General features: G+C 39.1%; 1 long non-coding RNA gene across 1 annotated transcript; it reads left to right on the top strand.

Moving 5' to 3' along the window:
* Window positions 1-12,891: 12,891 nt before the first annotated feature.
* Window positions 12,892-16,762, top strand: LOC126607356 (uncharacterized). Its single transcript, XR_007617564.1, has 3 exons — window positions 12,892-13,216; window positions 16,561-16,616; window positions 16,652-16,762. It is a non-coding gene; the product is annotated as an uncharacterized LOC126607356 (long non-coding RNA).
* The last annotated feature ends 2,131 nt before the right edge of the window (window positions 16,763-18,893 follow it).

The following is an 18,893-nucleotide window of genomic DNA, read 5'->3' as shown; positions in this document are numbered from 1 at the left end:
GCGTTAAGTAAATTCTTGGCATAAGTTTCATGCAATCATAGTAACAAGTGCTTCGTCAATGCTTATGGTTTTCATAGAACTTAATGATTCTTGCTTGTATCTCTATTATGCAATCATGTAGGGGACTTGTGGGGAATGTTTTGGGTTGTCGTATGCAATCATCCAATTCAATAACGTTAGGAAAATCTGAAGGTTAATTTAAGCGAACCTAATTAACTTGGGGCATTGAGAATTCATGGTTTATTGAAAAGCAATTGGAAATCGTTTTGTACGCAAGTATAACATGTGTGGAGATGAACCCCTTAGCTAGCCTTCCATTCACCCATTTAAATCAAATTCGTTTTTACAATCTGTTCTAATTTACAAAGTTTGTTTTGTTTTTAAATTCGTCCAAAACCAATCCCCCTTTGTTTTAAAGTGTCAAATTAGTTAGTAAGTGTTTTACTTTGTGTTTTTAAGTGTTTTGATTCAAGTTAAAACCCAAATTCGTCCAATTTGGTGCTTAGTGTCCAAAACTGCCCAGATTGTGTTTTTAAGGCAGTTTTGAGTGTTTTGGTGCTGTTTTGAGTCTTTTGGTTTGTTTTGGTGTTTTAAAGTTTAGTTTTGCATTCTTTGAGTCTAGTTTAGTGTTTTAAACTTGTTTTTACATATTTGAGTCAGTTTTCAAGTGATTTTGCAATCCCTCCTAATCCCCGGTTTAGAACGATCCCTACTTACATACTTTGCTACAATTGATAAAAAGAGGGTTAATTTGAGTGTCAACATAATTCTCACATCAAATTTTGGCGCCGTTGCCGGGGATTAGCAACTTTGCTAATCCCTTGGATTGTTATTTTCGTTTTTCTTATTAGATCAGATTCTTATGTTATTTTGTTTCTTGTTTTAGGTACTTGTTTATGACTTGGAGTTCTAATCCGGTTCAAGAACATATTTTAGACTTTGACGACGATTTTGAGCGTGAGTTGAGACGAAAGAGGAAGAACCCGGAACCTAGTGAATCAAGTTCAAGTTCCGAGTCCGTTTCTGAAATTGAAGAGGAAGTGGAAGACATGGCAGCGGACAACCGAACGATCAAGGAGCTTTCCGCTTCGGGATTGGATAATGCCGCACCTCTATGTATCCAGTACCCTAGGGCGGCTCAGGACAAAACTGCCGAGTTCGAATTAAAGTCAAGCTTGTTACATCACATTCCGAAGTACCATGGGCTGTCCATGGAAGATCCAAACAAGCACTTGAAGGAGTTTGAAGTCGTTTGCTCAAGCATGACTCCGGTAAACGTGGACGGGAGTATATTGAAGATGAAGGCTTTCCCCTTTTCTCTTATGGAAAAGGCGAAGGATTGGTTATATGAATTAGCTCCCGGAACGGTCACATCTTGGGAGAGCATGAAACGGGCTTTCTTAGAGAAGTTTTTTCCGACCTCTCCAGTCATTCTCCTACGAAAAAGGATAAGTGGAATTCAACAAGAAGAAGGTGAGTCTTTTCCTACATATTATGAACGTTTTAAATCTCTTGTTGCTTCTTGTCCACAGCATCAAATGAAAGAGGAGCTTCTTCTGCAATACTTCTACGAGGGACTTCTACCAATCGAACGACAAATGCTAGATGCCTCGGCGGGAGGAGCTTTGGTAGACAAGACCCCCACGGCAGCAAAGACTTTGATTGCCAATCGAGCGTTGAACGCTCAACAATACGAAGGTGTTGGACAAAGAGGCACCATACGGCAACACCAAGTGAATGAGGTAAGTGCCATAACCGAACTTCAAAATCAAATGGCTAACCTTACGACTTTGCTTTCTCAGGTTGTGGAAGGGCCAAAAGTTCAAAATGTAAGTGCGTGTGGCGTATGTTCCATGCAAGGACACCCTACGGACAAGTGCCCACAACTGATTGAGAACGGAGGGTGGGAGACCCTGAATGCCGTGGGTTTTGGGCAGCAATACCAACAAAGGAATGATCCCTTCTCTAACACATACAATCCCGGTTGGCGTGATCATCCAAATTTCAAATGGCGAGAATCCCAACAAAGCCAACATCAAAGCACATTTAGGCAACAACCCCCGGGTTTCTATCAAAAGCCATTTGCACCAACTCAACCCCAAGCACAACCCACCCAAAAATCAGGTTCGTCTATTGATAATGATCAAATTTTTAATTTACTAACTTCTATGGCGCAGGGAATGCAAAATAGGGACAAAAAGGTGGACGAGTTGGAGAAACAAGTAGGACAAATTGCCGAGTTCATGGGGCAGTTTCGAGAGCAAGGAAGATTGCCTAGCTCAACCATTGCAAATCCGAAAGGAGGCTTTGAATCTGCCAAGGCAATCATGTTAAGAAGTGGGAAACAAGTAGGAACAGCCCCACCACCATCCAAATCAGCCCCAAACAAGGTGGAGGAAGTGATAATTGAAGAGGAGGAACAAGGGTTGGCCACGGCAAGGAAAGATGTTCCTTTGCCGCAAGTCCCCATGGTTCCTAAGCCATCCAATCTGCCAAATAAAGGTACAATTGTGTCCAATTCCATTCCTACTAATGATTTTCCTTTGAATGTCCCCTTTCCTAGGTTCAAGCAAATAAAGAAAGAAGAAGCTGAAAAGGACATTCTAGAGACGTTCCGGAAAGTGCAAGTCAATATACCTCTCCTTGACGCAATTAAGCAAGTACCTAGGTACGCCAAGTTTTTGAAGGAACTTTGTACAACAAGAAAGAGAATTTCAAACAAAGAGGTTGTCCAGGTAAGTGAGAATGTTTCCGCTGTTTTGCAAAGAAAATTACCTCCTAAATGCAAAGATCCGGGAAGTTTTACAATTCCATGTGTTATAGGCAATACTAAATTTGAACATGCTATGTTAGATCTAGGAGCTTCAATTAATGTCATGCCATACTCAATATATGCATCCATGAACTTAGGAGAGCTTAAAAACGATGGTGTTATAATTCAATTAGCCGATCGTTCTAATGCATATCCGAAAGGAGTTTTGGAAGATGTGTTGGTGCAGGTGGATAACTTGATATTTCCAGCGGATTTCTACGTTTTAGAGATGGAGGACTCACCAAATGTCACCCCATTGCCGATTCTACTTGGGAGGCCTTTCATGAAAACAGCACGCACCAAGATCGATGTGTTCAAAGGGACGTTGACAATGGAATTTGATGGGGAGATTATTAACTTTAACATTTCTGAAGCTATGAAATTTCCTAAAGATGATCATTCTTGTTTTTCTATTGATATATTGGATGAATTGGCACAGGATTATCTTGATATGTTAGAAGACGATCCACTCGAAACGACAATTGCACAAGGACTTGGCACAGAACCCAACATGGCCGTACCAAAGGATGAACATGCCGAGCTTGTGGCTGCCTTGGAATCATTGCCAAAACATCATGGTAAGCCGTCTAACCCCATTCCAATTCCCGTTTCCACTAATACGTTGTTACCTTCTGTGATTCAGGCCCCCGTTCTTGAGCTTAAACCGTTGCCGGATCATTTAAAGTATGCATTCTTGGGAGAGGGAGAGACGTTGCCCATCATTGTATCTTCATCACTCACGGCATTAGAGGAAGAAAAGTTGATTCGAGTGTTGAAAGAGCACAAAACAGCCATTGGATGGACATTGGCCGATATTAAGGGAATTAGCCCTACAACATGCATGCATCGCATATTTCTCGAGGAGGGGGCTAAACCAACTCGAGAGGCTCAACGCCGGCTCAACCCTCCGATGATGGAAGTCGTGAAAAAGGAGATTATAAAGCTTCTCGACTGTGGAGTGATCTATCCAATCTCGGATAGCCGTTGGGTCTCACCGGTTCAAGTTGTCCCAAAGAAGTCCGGAGTCACTGTGGTGAAGAATGCCGAGGATGAGCTTGTGCCAACCCGTATTCAAACAGGTTGGAGAGTATGCATTGACTATAGAAAGCTCAACAACACCACAAGGAATGACCACTTTCCACTACCATTCATCGATCAAATGCTAGAAAGGTTAGCCGGTCATTCTTTTTATTGTTTTCTTGACGGTTATTCGGGATATAATCAAATTGTCATAGCTCCGGAAGACCAAGAAAAGACCACATTCACGTGCCCATTTGGTACTTTTGCTTACCGCCGCATGCCATTCGGTTTATGCAATGCACCGGCCACGTTCCAACGATGCATGGTAAGTATTTTTTCAGATTTTATTGAGAAGATTATTGAGGTATTCATGGATGATTTTAGTGTCTTTGGCGATTCGTTTGATGGTTGTTTGGAAAATCTCACATTAATCTTAAAACGATGCATGGAAACTAACCTTGTTTTAAATTGGGAAAAGTGTCACTTTATGGTAAAACAAGGCATAGTTTTAGGGCATATTGTTTCTGCAAGGGGAATTGAGGTTGATAAATCGAAAATAGATCTTGAACGCTACTTACCCTCTCCAACTTCGGTTAGAGAGGTTCGTTCGTTTTTGGGACATGCAGGATTTTATAGGCGATTCATCAAGGACTTTTCAAAAATTTCCACACCCCTATGCCGACTTCTCCAAAAGGATGTGACTTTTGACTTCAACGAGGAATGTGAAAAGGCGTTCAAACACCTCAAAGAGATGCTAACTTCGGCCCCCATCATTCGGCCACCAGATTGGAGCATTCCCTTCGAGCTTATGTGCGATGCATCCGATTACGCTCTAGGCGCTGTTTTGGGACAAAGAAAGGACAAACAGCCACACGTCATATATTATGCCTCTCGGACCTTGAACGATGCTCAATTGAACTACTCCACAACGGAAAAAGAACTCCTTGCCGTTGTTTTTGCTTTAGATAAGTTTCGTTCTTATTTACTTGGTACTAAAGTAATAATTTACACGGATCATGCAGCATTGAAGTACTTGCTCACGAAGAAGGAGGCTAAACCAAGGCTTATTCGATGGATGCTTCTTCTCCAAGAGTTCGATATCGAAATCCGAGACAAGAAAGGAAGTGAGAACGTTGTGGCTGATCACTTGAGCCGTTTGGTGCATGAAGAAGATGTCATACCTATTCCAGAGACATTCCCGGATGAGCAATTGATGTCCATAAAGGTTAGTGAGCCTTGGTATGCCGATTTAGTGAACTTTTTAGTGTCAAAACGTTTTCCAAGTGAGTTCACTAGGCACCAACGTGATAAACTTAGGCATGATGCACGGTTTTTTGTGTGGGATGATCCGTACTTATGGAAATTTTGCCCCGATCAGATTATACGTCGTTGTGTGCATGATTCTGAATGTCATTCAATTTTGAGTTTTTGTCAAACTTATGCATGTGGAGGGCACTTTGGCACACAACGCACAGCCCTCAAGGTGTTACAATGTGGATTCTATTGGCCGAGTATTTTTAAAGATGCTAAAACTTTTTGCTTAACATGTGATAAATGCCAACGAATGGGTGGTATAAGTGCTAGGGACCAAATGCCGCAGGTTTCTATCCTAAATGTTGAAATTTTTGATGTTTGGGGTATTGATTTTATGGGTCCCTTCCCTTCATCGTATGGTTTCATGTATATTTTGCTTGCGGTTGATTATGTGTCGAAATGGGTGGAAGCCAAGGCCACCCGGACTAATGATTCTAAAGTGGTTGCAGATTTTTTTAGAACTAACATTTTTGCAAGGTTTGGAATGCCACGGGTGATCATTAGTGATGGAGGGTCACATTTTTGCAATCGGACCATTGAAGCGTTATTGAGGAAATACAGTGTCACCCATAAGGTTTCTACACCTTACCATCCTCAAACGAATGGCCAAGCCGAGGTTTCCAACCGAGAGATCAAGCAAATACTTGAGAAGACCGTTGGGCCAACACGGAAGGATTGGAGCTTACGGTTAGATGATGCACTTTGGGCGTATCGTACGGCGTACAAAACCCCCATTGGGATGTCCCCCTTCCGACTTGTCTATGGCAAAGCGTGCCATCTTCCCGTTGAATTGGAGCACAAAGCACTTTGGGCCATCAAGAAGTTTAACATGAACCTCGATGAAGCGGGACGTCAAAGGAGATTGCAATTGAATGAGCTTGATGAGATACGGCACGAGGCATACGATAATGCAAGCATTTACAAGCAAAAGACCAAAGCTTTCCATGACAACATGATCCGTGGGAAATCATTCTCAATTGGGCAGAAAGTGCTATTGTTCAATTCCCGTTTACGTTTGTTTCCCGGTAAGTTACGTTCTAAGTGGATTGGACCGTTTGTTATTACTAATGTTTTTGTTCATGGTGCAGTCCAAATCCAAAGCTTGAAAACGGGACACGAATTCAAGGTGAACGGGCATCGTTTGAAGCCCTATTATGACACCTTTGTGGAGCATGCCGTGGATGACATACCCTTGGATGCCGTGGGCCCTAGTAAGGAGTGAATGAGGTATTCGTCCGGCTGTACGACGTTAAAGTAAGCGCTACTTGGGAGGCAACCCATGCATTCAACAAAGGAGGACATAGAGAGCACTCCAATTCCAGATTTGCGTTCCTAAACTCTTCTCTTTGTTGTTACATTCGTTTCTGCTATGTTAGGTTGTTTAGATGTTGTTTTGTTTGTTTGTTTGTTATTTGTGTGAGTCTATGCTTGAAACATTGAGGACAATGTTTGATTTAAGTGTGGGGGGGTAACCAAAGTGTTTTGATGCAAATTCGTAGGGTTTATCACTCATAATTTCAAATGTTGTTTCTTGCTGTTTTTAAGCCTTTTTAAGATGTTTTGGTGTGTTTTAATGTGTTTTGAGTCAAAAATCCGAAAATCCCATAAAAATTTGAAAAATTTGTTTTAAAAAACCCAAAAAGAGTCGTTTTTGTGTGTTTGTTTGTGTCTTAGGGTACCTTCCAACACAAGGATGAGGATTCGGTTTTTAATTGCATGACTGTTAAAGAGAAAAATTAGTTTTTGTAACATGTTTGATTTACTCTTGGTTTATGCTTGGTTGTGGTTATAACTTATGAATTCACATGTGATCATAAAGAAAAAAATTAGTTTTTGTAACATGTTTGAAGGAAGGAACTCAAACTAACGTTACAACCTTGTGAGACTTGAGCCTAAACATTATTTGGAGAGTTAAAATCTGTGCATTCTTGTTTTCTAAAGTCGTTGCATGATCTCACTATTCTTTGCTTGGTTATTACTTAGAAGGCGTTTCATCACTTTAGTTCCAAATGCTAGAACTCATGCCAATTTCATTCAAAACATTTCATTGAATTGCATAACACGTATTCAAGATGAAGTTGTTAGTAGTTACCACCATAGCCAAAAAGCCTTCATTCCATACATTTGTTTTTGTAGGTTTTAGCCCCGTTGAGCCTTGTTTAGCCTATATTGTTTGTTAACCCACGTTATCCTTACCTAGCCTAGATTAGGACCATCCATACCCTTGTTCTTAAAGCATAGTAAGCATGACTTAAAATGAATTCCTTTTGATCAAGGGTGTGCAGAAAACAAGTGTGGGGGAAAGTGAGCCTTGTGTATTGTGTGTCAAAGTCTTAAATGAGGCATGGGGTAGAAAAGAAAAAGAAAAGAAAAAAAAAAAAAAAAAAAAAAAAAAAAAAAAAAATTTGTGAAAAGTGTGAAAAAGAGTTGAAAGAGCATGAAAATGAGCTCTAAGGTGTTGGTTGTTGAAGAATGGGTCCAAAACAGTGAATTTGACCCTAAGTGTTGCATGAATTTCCCCTTTGAGTTTAAAAGTTGATTTTTGCATTCAAAAGTGAATTCTAAGTGTCAATTTCATTGCTTTGCTTACTATTGTTTTAAGAACGTTTGTTTACCCTTCACCTTTCTTTGTTAGCCAATACCCCAAGCCCCATTATAACCCTTAACTTCTATCTTGAGTGTTGTGTATTTCAATTTGTGGAGTTTGGGATTGGTATGAGCATATGGTGTCACTGGTTCTCGTGTCTAAGTAGTAGCATTCCTTTCATGAGATCATATACATGCTTATTAAACTCAGAAAAAGCTTTCCTTGTTATAACATATGTGAGCATTCGTTTTCATATTTACATCAATCTTCTCACATATAACTAGTATAGGGTGTGTAGTCAGAAAATCTGTGTGAAAATTGAGTGCATATCTAGTGAGGAATTGAGCAAATTCTCTAAAGCATGTTACTACATTCAAAATCATGTTTTACTTGGTTAAATGCGAATTAGTACGTGGTGACTATGATTAAGTATGGGCTTAAGTGTAAAGATGGTTAAAATCTGTGGGAATGATGATTTTTAACATGTCATGTGCATTGGAAATCCCTGAGGCGATTGTTGGAAGGTTTAGGTTGTTTTACTTGTTTTATTTCGTTTTGGTCTTTTGTTTCGTTTCGTTTTGCTCGAGGACTAGCAAAAGCTAAGTGTGGGGGAATTTGATAGGAGCATATTTATGCGCCTTAGTTTAGCTTGTTCTTGTACATTTATAGTGTTTTTGCTTAGTAAAGTAGTCTTTTAAGCTAGTTTTATGTGTTTTCAGGTTCTAAGGGCAAAGTATGCAAAAAGATGCATTTTGGAGCCTTTTGGAGCAAAGTTGAGCTTGGAATGGACATCATATGCTTGGAGCCAAGAGGATGGACGAAATTGAAGATTTGAAGATGATGTTTCCTACTTGAACAAGGTTTCCTAGTCGAAGTAGGAAAGTGCCTAAGTGAAGATGGAATCCTAGTTGAATTAGGATTCCTAGTCAAAATGGGTTTCCTAGTTGAATTAGGATTCCTTGAAGATGAAGATTCCTACTCAAACAAGGTTTCCTACTTGAAGTAGGAAAGTTAAATCCAAATGGCATCAAGTTGCAGCTACAAAGAAGATTTCCAAGTCCAAGAAGGAGAAGGAATCCAGAATGAAGAAGGAATGACAAAGACAAGGTTTCCTAATCCTAATAAGCAAAGTTTCCAAATGCAATGAGGAGTCCTTATCCATTTAGGATACCTTATCCTTGTTCTAGAAACCTTATACATCCTTGCCGTGAGTTTTCCTTGCATTAGAGGGTTTCTAGAAGCCCTAATCTGCCCTATCCTTTAAGTGCCGCACCTATCCCTTCTAGAAACCTGATTTCCTTGCCTTGCAAGGCCATCTAGAAGCCTTATCCACCTTATCCCTATCCAGCCGCACCTAGGAACCCTTTTCCCTTGCAAAATCTGATTGTTAGACCTATTTCCTTGTGGATTTGGGTTATCCAAGTCCATATCTGATTACCCTAGGGTTTTAAGTGCCTATATATACTCCTATTAACCCCTAAATCAGATCACCACTCACCACAATTCAGAATTCACTCCAGAAATTCGTCCAAACTCTCTCCACATCTTTGCCGCACCATTCCCTTCCCCTAAACACTACTACATACATCCATAACCATGCATCCATACACCTAAGGTCCTAAACTAGTCCCTAGACCCTTTGCCGCACCAAGGAGGAGGAGAAGGAAGCTCGGAAGTTCATGCAATTCAAGTTCGCGTCGCTGGAATTTCTAGGTGTTTCTTTTCCTTTGATTTCAATGTTTAAATTCAATTCTCTTTGTTTTGTGCATATGAGGAACTAAACCCCCCTTGGCTAGGGGGGGATTCGAAATACATGTTTATGCTTGCGTTATGATTTGATTACTTCTAATTGCGTTTCATAAGTTGTGAATTCAAGTTACTTATCTATGTGGATTACATTGATTTGTGTGTGTTGGTTGAGAGTGCACGGTTAATTATCATGCATAAATTGAATGCTAGGATATAAGGAAATTTCACCTAATCGTTATGGAATTATATTCACAAGTAGTAAAGGTTGATGATCTCAATCGCGTTAAGTAAATTCTTGGCATAAGTTTCATGCAATCATAGTAACAAGTGCTTCGTCAATGCTTATGGTTTTCATAGAACTTAATGATTCTTGCTTGTATCTCTATTATGCAATCATGTAGGGGACTTGTGGGGAATGTTTTGGGTTGTCGTATGCAATCATCCAATTCAATAACGTTAGGAAAATCTGAAGGTTAATTTAAGCGAACCTAATTAACTTGGGGCATTGAGAATTCATGGTTTATTGAAAAGCAATTGGAAATCGTTTTGTACGCAAGTATAACATGTGTGGAGATGAACCCCTTAGCTAGCCTTCCATTCACCCATTTAAATCAAATTCGTTTTTACAATCTGTTCTAATTTACAAAGTTTGTTTTGTTTTTAAATTCGTCCAAAACCAATCCCCCTTTGTTTTAAAGTGTCAAATTAGTTAGTAAGTGTTTTACTTTGTGTTTTTAAGTGTTTTGATTCAAGTTAAAACCCAAATTCGTCCAATTTGGTGCTTAGTGTCCAAAACTGCCCAGATTGTGTTTTTAAGGCAGTTTTGAGTGTTTTGGTGCTGTTTTGAGTCTTTTGGTTTGTTTTGGTGTTTTAAAGTTTAGTTTTGCATTCTTTGAGTCTAGTTTAGTGTTTTAAACTTGTTTTTACATATTTGAGTCAGTTTTCAAGTGATTTTGCAATCCCTCCTAATCCCCGGTTTAGAACGATCCCTACTTACGTACTTTGCTACAATTGATAAAAAGAGGGTTAATTTGAGTGTCAACATAATTCTCACATCAGAACTGTCACATCATCGGAGAGCATGAAACGAGCTTTCTTGGAGAAGTTTTTTCCAACTTCTCGAGTTATTCTCCTACGAAAAAGGATAAGTGGAATTCAACAAGAAGAAGGTGAGTCTTTTCCTACATACTATGAACGTTTTAAATCTCTGGTTGCTTCTTGTGCACAGCATCAAATGAAAGAGGAGCTTCTTCTGCAATACTTCTACGAGGGACTTCTACCAATCGAACGACAAATGCTAGATGCCTCGGCGGGAGGAGCGTTGGTGGACAAGACCCCCACGGCAGCAAAGACTTTGATTGCCAATCGAGCGTTGAACGCTCAACAATACGAAGGTGTTGGACAAAGAGGCACCACACGGCAATACCAAGTGAATGAGGTAAGTGCCATAACCGAACTTCAAAATCAAATGGCTAACCTTACTACTTTGCTTTCTCAGGTTGTGGAAGGGCCAAAAGTTCAAAATGTAAGTGCGTGTGGCGTATGTTCCATGCAAGGACACCCTACGAACAAGTGCCCACAACTGATTGAGAACGGAGGGTGGGAAACCCTAAATGCCGTGGGTTTTGGGCAGCAATACCAACAAAGGAATGATCCCTTTTCTAACACTTACAATCCCGGTTGGAGAGATCATCCGAATTTCAAATGGCGAGAACCGCAACAAGGCCAACAACAAATTGCATTTAGGCAACAACCCCCGGGTTTTTATCAAAAGCCGTTGGCACCCACACAACCTTAAGCACAACCTACCCAAACCAATTCAGGTTCATCCATTGATAATGATCAGATTTTTCAATTACTAACTTCTATGGCGCAGGGTATGCAAAATAGAGACAAAAGGATGGATGAGTTGGAGAAGCAAGTAGGGCAGATTGCGGAGTTCATGGGCCAATTTCGAGAGCAAGGCAAGTTGCCAAGTTCAACTGTTGTCAATCCGAGGGGAGGAGTCGAAACTGCCAAGGCCATCATGCTAAGAAGCGGAAAAGAAGTAGGAACCGAGCCAAAACCATCCAAATCTGACCTCAAGGAGGACGAGAAGTTGCAAATAGAAGAGGAGGAGCAAGCAAAGGCCACGGCAAGGGTAGAAACACCCTTGCCGCATAATACGAAATATATTAAGCACACAAATTAAACCCTCTTTTGACAATTGTAGCAAAGTATGTAAGTAGGGATCTGATGTGAAAATTAACTTGACACACAAATTAAACCCTATGGATGACAATTGTAGTATATGAGCAAATAGGGATCGTTCTAACCGGGGATTAACTAGGGATGCTAATCAATGTGAAACTGACTCAAGAACATAAAAACATAATGTAGAACACTAAACTAGACTCAATTAATGCAAAACTAGAGTTGAAAACACTTAAATCAACCAAAATACTCAAAACAGCAACTAAAAGACTCAAAACTGCCTTAAAACCACTTTCTGGGCAGTTTTGAGTACCTAACACTAATTTGGACGAAATTGGACTAAAACTTGACTCAAGACACTTAAAAACACAACTAAATTGATTTCTAACTAATCTAACACTTTAAAATAAATGGGGGATTGATTTTGACGAACTTAAAACTTTAAAACTTAAACTTTGAAAACAAACTTAAAGCAAAACAGATTGTGATGAAATAGAATGATGAGAAACTAGTTAGAGGGTTCCTTATCTGCACATGAACATATGCATACAACTTGATCTCCAATTACTCTTTCAACAAACCATGAATGACAATGCCCCAAATTAACTAGATTGCACCAATTAATTCTCAGATTTCCCTAGATTCATTGAATTGAATGGAATACGCATTACAACCAAATTATTCTTATCAAGGACCCTAACTATGGAATACGCATGATAGAGACACATATCAAAGATCATTAAGTTCAATGGAAATCATAAGCATTGACGAGGCATTCATAACTATGGGATACGCATGTTACTCTTGCCTAGGATTTACTTAACACAATCGTGACTAGCGACTTTCACTACTTATGAATATAAGTTAATAACGATTAGGTGAAATTCCCTTATACCCTAGCATCAAGTTTAAGCATGCAAATTAAGTGTCGACCCTCAACCCACATACATAAACAAGTTATCAATCAAATAGATAAGTAAATCACATTCACAATTCCTGAAATCATAATTGGAAGAAATCAAATCATATAAAACATATGTCCATGGCTTCAAATTCACCTCTAACTAAAAAGAAATTAGTTCCACATGTCTAACATACTGAACAACAATTTAAATTAAACATGAAAACAGAAACAAAGAAAGAAAGAACTCCAAACACTCCACTAATGGCAGATTGCATGTGCAAGGCTTCTCCTTCCTTTGGACTGCACGGCACTCCTTCTTTCTCCTCCTTTAGTGGCTGCACAAGGTGGATGAATGGTTATGGAAGGATGTAGGAATGGTTTGGGGAAGAGGATGGTGCGGCAAGGTTGAATTTGGGCAGAAAGTTGGGAGTTTGGGGATGGAAGGCTGCGGCAAGGTGGGAAATAGGGTTTTGGACGAATTTCTGAATATGGAGAGGGTGGTCTTCGGCCAAGGGAGGTAAAACACATATATATAGGCAGCCAAACCCTAAAGAAATCAGGTTAGACAAATGGGCTAGGGTTTAGGTGCGGCTAGGGTTAGGAAATCCACCAAAAACTAGGGTTTCTAGAACATTAGGTGCGGCATGGGCTTAGGGTAAGTAATCAGATTTTCTTCATGTGAACAAGGCCTAGGTGCGGCTGATTAAGTGGGCTAGGGTTAGGGTTAGGTGCGGCATAGGTCCAAGAGGCAAAGATGGGTCATCCAAAAGCCCAAAGCCAAGAATAGAAACTCTCGAAAATGGAAACCTCCAAGAATAGAAACTTCCAACTTTAGAAACTTTAGTTGCCAATTCCAACTTCTTTGTTCTTTACTTTCATTTCTTCATTTCTTAAGCTCCCTCGACCTTCAAACTCGTCCATTCCTTGTTCCAAGCATGTACTTTTCAATCCAAGCTCACTTTTGCTCTAAAATGCTCCATTTTGCCATCTTAAAACCACTTTCTGGGCAGTTTTGAGCACCTACACTAATTTGGACGAAATTGGGTGAAAACTTGACTCAAAATACTTAAAAACATAAACCAAAACACTTTCTAACTAAATTAAGACTTCAAAGTAAATGAGGATTTGATTTGGACGAAAATAAATTTGATAAAACAGATTGCAAAGTAAAACAGATTTTGAAAACGTTTTTGGGGTTTTAAATGGATGATGGACTAGTTAGGGGCTCTTTCTCTACACATGACAAGTATGCAAACGACTCAATTTCCAGTTATTCCTTCGTTGAATTATGAATGACAATGCCCCAAATTAACCGTCACATCACTAGTTAATTCTCAAGTTTTCCTTGTGTTATTGGATTGGATGACATCATTCGACAACCCAAAGCATTCCTCAAAAGTTCCCTACATGACATCATAATAAAGATACAATCAAAGATCATTACGTTCAATGAAAACTATAAGCATTGACAAAGCACTTGCAACTATGACATCATGTCACTCAAGCTAGGAATTGAACTTAACGTGATCGTGACTAGCGACCTTCACTACATATGAATATAAGTGTGTGACGATTATGTGAAACAACCTTATATTCTAGCAACATATTCATGCAAGCCAATTAAGTGTCGACCCCTAATTAACAAACACAAATAAGTTATTACTTGCACAGTTAAGCCAATTGCATTCACGATTCAAGAACTCATAACTAGAATTTATCAAATCAACTTGCATACATAGTCATGGCTTCGAAATTACCCCTAACCAATAGGGGTTTAGCCACTCATGTTCGTAGCAAAACGAAAGGAAAAGAAATTAAACATTGAAATCATAAAACGAATTACACCTAGAATGCACCAACGATGAAGCTTAAGCATCCAAGAGTCCTTCCTTCTTTCTCCTTGCTGCTGCACACGAATGGGTGAGTTTTGGGGGTTATGAATGGTGTAGAATGATGGGTTTATGGCTGGGATAGGTGTATGGGACGGCTAGGGTGGTTTTTGGTCAGAAAATATGGTGAATGGTGAAGGATAGGTGCGGCAGAGAGAGTGGTGATGTTTCTGGCGTGAATGGGACTGAATGGGGTTGTGTGGAATGTTTTGTGGCTGCAACAAGAGGTTTATTTAAAGGGAAACAGAAATTCAAACCCTAGATTGATTAGGAAATCAGAAATTAAGTCTAAGGATTCTAGAATTAGGAAATAAATCAGAAAATTAAAGGAAAGGGCAAGGGAAATTCGGCTAGGGTTTAAAACACAAAAGGAAGGTGTTTTAAAGCATAAAAACAGGAAATAAGGAAGAGGAAATGCAAAGGGGGGGTGCGGCAAGGGTTCAAAAGGGTTCTAGGCTTTTGTTTTGTGTCCTAGAATGCTTAGAAAGTCTTCATAATTGCTGGAACTTTTAGGGACAATTAGGAAAAATCAAACCAAAGTAGGAAACCTTGGCTTAACTTTCCTACTTCAAGTAGGAATCCTTGTTGGAGGAGGAATCCTTGTTCTTCTAGTGATGCGTAAAATAACTAAACACACAAATTAAACCCTATTTGTGACAATTGTAGTAATGATGTAAGTAGGGATCGTTCTAACCGGGGATTAACTCGGGGTGCTAATCTAATACAAATCGACTTAGAAACACAAAAACTAAACTTAAAGACTCTAATTAGACTACTAAGATTCAAAACAGATTTGAAACACTCAAATCTGCCCAAAACTGACTAAAACAAGTTAATTGACTCAAACAGCAACTAAGACAAGATTTGGACGAATTTGACAAAACTTATGACTCAAAATACTTAAAAACACCAAAGAGGACAGATTATGAAGACTCAAACTTAACAAAATATGGGGGAATTGTGTTTGGACGAATTTGAACTAAATGCACAGATTGTAAATTAAAACAGATTGTAAGACAAAATTGTGATGAATCAATGGATGATGGAATGGCTAAGGGGTTCTTCTCCACACATGAAATATATGCAATGTAAATCAATTTCCAGTTATCAATTTAATAAGTTGTGAACCTCGACACTCCAAGTTAATTAGGTCCGCTTAAATTAACCTTCAGATTTCCCTAGAATCATTGAATTGGATGAATATGCATCGCAAACAAATTATTCCTAACAAGTTCTCTATATGAACAGCATGATAAAGATACAAGTTAGAATCATTACGTTCTTTGGAAATCATAAGCATCGACAAGGCATTTGTAACTATGAAAGGCATGATACTCTTGCCAGGAATCTACTTAACACGATCGTGACTAGCGACCTTCACTACTTGCGAATATAAATTCATAACGATTAGGTGAAACAAACTTATATCCTAGCACCAAATTCAAGCATGCAAATTAAGCGTGCACTCTCAATCAACATACAAGAATAAGTTCTAAATCAAACGGTTAAGCAAATTGTATTCACGACTTATGCAACGATAACTGAAAGTAATCAACTTATTTCACATATATAATCATGGTTTTGAATACACCCTTAGCCAAAACGAATTTAGCCAATCATACTCAAAGCAAAACAAAGATTACATGAATTAGACATTGAAATATAAGATAGAATACACCTAAAATTGTTCAACAACTCAGAATGAAGAGCCAAACAATTGAGTGAATCTGTCCCCTTTCCTTGCTTGCGGCAGATTGGATGTTGGTGGTTTCTTGGGTAATTGAATGATGTAGAATGGATGGAAGACGTATGGAAGTGTTTAGGGTTGATGGGTGGTGCGGCTAGGGTGGTTTTGGGTCAGAAAATATGGTGAATGGTGAAGGAATGGGGCTGTTGAAGGTGGTGTTCAGTTTCTGGCGTGAATGGGTGAGTTTCTGGATGAATGGGGAGGGTTGTGATTCGGCCAAGGGAGGTAAAACATATATATATAGGCAGCCAAACCCTATAGAAATCAGATTAGACAAATGGGCTAGGGTTTAGGTGCGGCTAGGGTTAGGAAATCCACCAAAAACTAGGGTTTCTGGAACATTAGGTGCGGCATGGGCTTAGGGTAAGTAATCAGATTTTTTTCATGTGAACAAGGCCTAGGTGCGGCTGATTAAGTGGGCTAGGGTTAGGGTTAGGTGCGGCATAGGTCCAAGAGGCAAAGATGGGTCATCCAAAAGCCCAAAGCCGAGAATAGAAACTCTCGAAATTGGAAACCTCCAAGAATAGAAACTTCCAACTTTAGAAACTTTGGTTGCCAATTCCGATTTAGGAACGATCAACCCAAAATGGAAACTTTTAGGCTTAGCTTTCCTACTTCAAGTAGGAAACCTCAAATCTTCAATTCTTCAATTTCATCCCAACCTTGTGTTCCAAGCATGTTCTTTTCATTCCAAGCTCACTTTTTGCTCCAAAAGCTCCAAATTGCATCATTTCATGTAATATGTCCTTTAAACCTGAAAACACATGAAAGTAGCTTAAAAGACTACTTTAACGAAGAAAACATAACAAAGATGCATAAGAACTAGCTAACTAAGGCGCATAAATATGCTCCTATCATCTAGGAATCCTCATGTGATTAGGAATCCATCTTCAATTAGGAATCCTTCGTCGATTAGGAATCCTCCTTCATGTAAGCACTTTCCTACTTCAACTAGGAAACCTTGTTCAAGTAGGAATCATCATCTTCAAGTCTTCAAATTCGTCCAAACCTTGGCTCCAATTATGTGATAATCATTGATAGGAGCATATTTATGCGCCTTAGTTTAACTCGTTCTTGTGCATTTATAGTGTTTTTGCTTAGTAAAGTAGTCTTTTAAGCTAGTTTTATGTGTTTTCAGGTTCTAAGGGTAAAATATGAAAAAGGATGCATTTTGGAGCTTTTTGGAGCAAAGTTGAGCTTGGAATGGATGTCATATGCTTGGAGCCAAGAGGATGGACGAAATTGAAGATTTGAAGATGATGTTTCCTACTTGAACAAGGTTTCCTAGTCGAAGTAGGAAAGCGCCTAAGTGAAGATGGAATCCTAGTTGAATTAGGATTCCTAGTCAAAATGGGTTTCCTAGTTGAATTAGGATTCCTTGAAAGATGAAGATTCCTACTCAAACAAGGTTTCCTACTTGAAGTAGGAAAGTTAAATCCAAATGGCATCAAGTTGCAGCTACAAAGAAGATTTCCAAGTCCAAGAAGGAAAAGGAATCCAGAATGAGGAAGGAATGACAAAGACAAGGTTTCCTAATCCTAATAGGCAAAGTTTCCAAGTGCAATGAGGAGTCCTTATCCATTTAGGATACCTTATCCTTGTTCTAGAAACCTTATCCATCCTTGCCGTGAGTTTTCCTTGCATTAGAAGGTTTCTAGAAGCCCTAATCCACCTTATCCACACCTTTGCCGCACCATTCCCTTCCCCTAAACACTACTACATCCATCCATAACCATGCATCCATACACCTAAGGTCCTAAACTAGTCCCTAGACCCTTTGCCGCACCAAGGAGGAGGAGAAGGAAGCTCGGAAGTTCATGCAATTCAAGTTCGCGTCGCTGGAATTTCTAGGTGTTTCTTTTCCTTTGATTTCAATGTTTAAATTCAATTCTCTTTGTTTTGTGCATATGAGGAACTAAACCCCCCTTGGCTAGGGGGGGATTCGAAATACATGTTTATGCTTGCGTTATGATTTGATTACTTCTAATTGCGTTTCATAAGTTGTGAATTCAATTTACTTATCTATGTGGATTACATTGATTTGTGTGTGTTGGTTGAGAGTGCACGCTTAATTATCATGCATAAATTGAATGCTAGGATATAAGGAAATTTCACCTAATCGTTATGGAATTATATTCACAAGTAGTAAAGGTTGATGATCTCAATCGCGTTAAGTAAATTCTTGGCATAAGTTTCATGCAATCATAGTAACAAGTGCTTCGTCAATGCTTATGGTTTTCATAGAACTTAATGATTCTTGCTTGTATCTCTATTATGCAATCATGTAGGGGACTTGTGGGGAAAGTTTTGGGTTGTCGTATGCAATCATCCAATTCAATAACGTTAGGAAAATCTGAAGGTTAATTTAAGCGGACCTAATTAACTTGGGGCATTGAGAATTCATGGTTTATTGAAAAGCAATTGGAAATCGTTTTGTATGCAAGTATAACATGTCTGGAGATGAACCCCTTAGCTAGCCTTCCATTCACCCATTTAAATCAAATTCGTTTTTACAATCTGTTCTAATTTACAAAGTTTGTTTTGTTTTTAAATTCGTCCAAAACCAATCCCCCTTTGTTTTAAAGTATCAAATTAGTTAGTAAGTGTTTTACTTTGTGTTTTTAAGTGTTTTGATTCAAGTTAAAACCCAAATTCGTCCAATTTGGTGCTTAGTGTCC

This window comes from Malus sylvestris, chromosome 16 (genome assembly GCF_916048215.2).
Source record: "Malus sylvestris chromosome 16, drMalSylv7.2, whole genome shotgun sequence".
In the NCBI taxonomy this organism is placed as follows: Eukaryota; Viridiplantae; Streptophyta; class Magnoliopsida; order Rosales; family Rosaceae; genus Malus; species Malus sylvestris.
Note: the sequence above shows the minus strand (reverse complement) of the source record. Positions and strands in the feature narration are given on the sequence as shown.